Raw genomic sequence first — 3,893 nt, forward strand, 5'->3', positions numbered from 1 at the left:
GCATTTGATTTTTTTTTTCCTGAGCCACTCCATTTTCCCATGCCTAGTTTCTGTTTCACCTAAAGGAAACAGTTCCCCTTCCCCCTTTTTTCACAACAAAAAATACCTTTCTAGAGTCTTCTGTTTTTAACAAACTGCACTTGGTCTCATTAACTTTCTGCTCCATGGAAGCTGGATCAGAACTACATAGAGATGAGAAGTGTTGGTGCAATGGAGAGGAATTGTCTTTTTTGTCGAGAGAAGACATTTCAAGTGAGGAAGGAAGTGTCTTAAATTGGCCTGTCTGTCTGCAAAGTGCACACAATGCAGTGTTTTTGTGCATGAATTACTGTAAATAAGGACACTATTTTCTGGCCAGCACCCTTTCCTGGTCTTTGAGGATTTGTGAACAGCAACTTTCATGAAGCCCTACCCTGCCTGCTTGCCTGCCTTGTTGTCACATTTAGCATCTGAAGGAGTAGGAGACAATGGTTAGAGGAAGGGAGTGAAAATTAGAATTCCCCTTTCTTGCAAGTCTGCATGTTTTAACGCTCCAAGCCTTAATATATCAGCTTGTGACCTTCTCTAATGCAAGTGCATGGCTGAATATCCTACCTAAGGGGTGTCAAAGATATGGGACTGGATCCATCCTGCAGAAGCCTATCACCTGGCCCCTGTGCTGTCCCTGAGTCCAGAGCTGACCCACATGTTGCACACAGCGTGCACCAGACCAGCACAGGACACACACACACTTGGTGCCTACCCTGGCTAGTCCAGGACATGTCTCATGAAGTGTGTGCCCCAGTTGGTCTGCGATCCACATTGCACGCAGTGCCGCTATGGCTGGTCCGGGAGCATGCAGCACCCACTTCGGCTGGTCTGGAGCATTCACTGCGCATGGCGCCTCCTCCTCAGCTGCTCTGGGGCACGTGCCATGTACAGTGTGAGTCTCCTGCTGGAGTGTGCAGCATGTCCCCCAGACTGGCCAGGGAGAGGGCCGCATGTGCTGGGTTCAGCATGTAGGTATAGGGGTTGGTCCATGGGCCTGATCCGTCCTGCAGAGCCAGCCACTTCACCATTCAATTGGCCCATGGACTGGCCCCCTGCCACTCATCTGGCCTGTGGGTCCAGGTGAGTTTGACACCCCCATCCTACCTGAACCCAGTGCAACCTATTTGGAAACTACTCCTTTAGTAGCTGAAACAGTGCTCTATGAGTCTGGCCAAATGATGCAATTTGGTCCTGTAGCAAAGTATTGCATGGCAAGGTGTAGCTGTGGCAGTAAGCATGGTACTAAAAGCATGTCATGTAATAAGGAATCACAGTGAAGTTCATGAAGACAGATAAGCAGGCTTTCACATATTCTGAGTCCCAGTTTTGTCTCCAGTATCTGCAAGCTGTCACATCCTCTATATAGCATAGGCATCTAATGGCTAAATAATACTGTGCAAATAAAATATTATGAGTCTTATTAGAGCCTTCCAGAGACATAGACTCCTTTGATTAAGGCCAGCTTAGGACAGTTATGGTTTGAAAAACTGCAGAAGGTTGTGACAGCAAGAACTTTCTTGTTCGTCAGATTGATTAAACCTTCACAAGAAAAGCTTGACTTCCCAATTTGGCTAGCCTGTCTTAGAGGGAGATCTCATGGTAATCAAACCTTTTTACTGAGCATATTTTATCCATTTTCATAGTGAAAGAAAACATCAGAGTATATTTCAAATGATTAAATTGTATTAGAAAACCAGGTTCCAACCAGCATAGAAACACAATCTGAACAATCTAGAAATGAATCAATCGTGAAGGACATAATAGAAACAATCTGCTTGGAGCCAGCTCTGAGACACTGAAATGTCAGCTTCTGTATTTGATTCAAAATCTGCCTAGTTTCTGCTGGGAAAAAAAGAAATTGCTGAAGAATTAGGGCCATAATTTTAGGTGAAGATTTGTGACTCAATATAATTCATAACATCCCCATAAAATCCTAATGGAAACAATAACTTTAAAACCAATCACTGTATAATATATCCCATATCATAAACTGCTTTATAGCATTCTCTATAGTGTTGCCATATTAGGGTAGATGCTTGTTAGCTTAAGTTGTATGCATCGTTTGATTTGTCCTCCCTCTAGCACAGCTAAAAATGAGACAAACCACAACCATAGGCCTAATAATTTTCTTTCTAAATCTCTAACCCCTATGGCTATAGAAATCATCCCTAACTCAGCCACAGAAAGCCAACAATCTTTGAAATACACCCTTGACTAGGACACATTACTTTTTTATGCATGGCACTGACTCTGTCCCTCTAGGTGAGAAGCTCCCGGATGCATTGTGCCAACTGTAAAGGATCTGATGTATGAATGAGTGATACATGCAATCTGTGGAGAAGGAGCATTCCCTGTTCATTTGGAGGTCAGCAAAAGATTCAGTTTGTCACAGCTGGTGACCATCGTTATGTTGCTAGCAGTGGGTCCTACTGAGCTGACTTGAGTAGCAGTAGTAATTTAGGTCTTGCTAATATGCACATGTGTGCTGCTTTTGTTTCGTGATTTAACAAAATAAATATTTTAGTAGATCTAGGTAAACTCCATTGGACAGTGAAGGACATGTAGTTGATCCACAATATTATTATTTAATTCTTTGTATGACTATTGGATCATTCCCAAGAACCCAGTGTTTTTTGGGAGGTGGAGTACTGTAATGTTCAATGTTTGAAATCCTGCCTATGTGCATTTTGGTTTGGTTAAATAGGTACAGTGTTGCTACATAAATAACCTCTTGGTAAATACTGTAGAAGCTGATTAATAATACCTCAGTTGAGTTGATTAATTGTGCCTGAGCTGATGCCACTTCTAGATTCTGGCCAAACTTACTACTTGTTTTGCTCTAGCTGAGTTTAAAGGATCAACGAGAAACTAAAGAGTTAAACATTGCTCTCTAAAGAGCCAGGGGAAGGCAGTAGTTGGGACTCCTTCCAGAAAACACTAACATGGATACATGGTCTTAGAGCATCTAAAGAGGCAAAATCTACTTGGTCACTACCATGTAATGGTAAGGTTTAGTAGGAGCCATGCTTGCAGGCCTGTTGTTGTATTAAAATCCTTTTGTTACATTTTGTCCCTACTCTTGACATTGTAACCAAAATGATCTGACAAGTCTTTCTGGTCATCTTTATTAACCACTGGTCAGAAGCTCCTAAAGGAAAAACCGAGCAAGGTCTTTAAGGTAATTCTCTAGAAATCAAAGGATACTGTAACCCAGGGCCAAGTCTAAGGTGGGGGAATCATGGGTTTCTGTTCTCTCTTCACCCATGAGAAGTGAAGGCATAGGGCCTTATGGCTGAGGAGAAGCACGCAGTGAAGAGAAAACAGAAACTCTGACAATGACTTTAAGTCAAAGTATATACTGGGGGGACGGGGAGGGGGGTTCTCCTTAAAATTATATTTTTCAGGTCTATGACCAAAATCCCTTCTCAGCATTTATTTCAGCTTACTGAATAAAATTATATGAGGGAGGGAGCAACCTCCCCACACCCAAACGAGCAAGCAAAAACAATGCAGAGGCTCACACAAAATAGAGAGATTAAAGTGCCAAGCTCCTGCTGGAAGCAAATGCAAAGGTCCTGGTGAGATAACTGATGGCTGATTTTCTAAACTATGCAAGTGGAAAAGCAGAGGGAAAATGCAGTGAGTTTTTCTGGTTTCTGCCTGGGCCACAGGTTTGTCAGACGTTGTAGGAGCACATGATCAGGCCCTTTTTAAAGGGAGATTCCTCATCTAGGTGCTTAGAGAAGAGATCCCTGGCCTGTGTCATGGCCAAGATGGAAGAAGTCATAGATTCATAGATGTTAGGGTCGGAAGGGACCTCAATAGATCATCAAGTCCGACCCCCTGCATAGGCAGGAAAGAGT

The sequence above is a fragment of the Alligator sinensis genome, unplaced genomic scaffold, assembly GCF_000455745.1.
Source record: "Alligator sinensis unplaced genomic scaffold, ASM45574v1 scaffold323_1, whole genome shotgun sequence".
Classification (NCBI taxonomy): domain Eukaryota; kingdom Metazoa; phylum Chordata; order Crocodylia; family Alligatoridae; genus Alligator; species Alligator sinensis.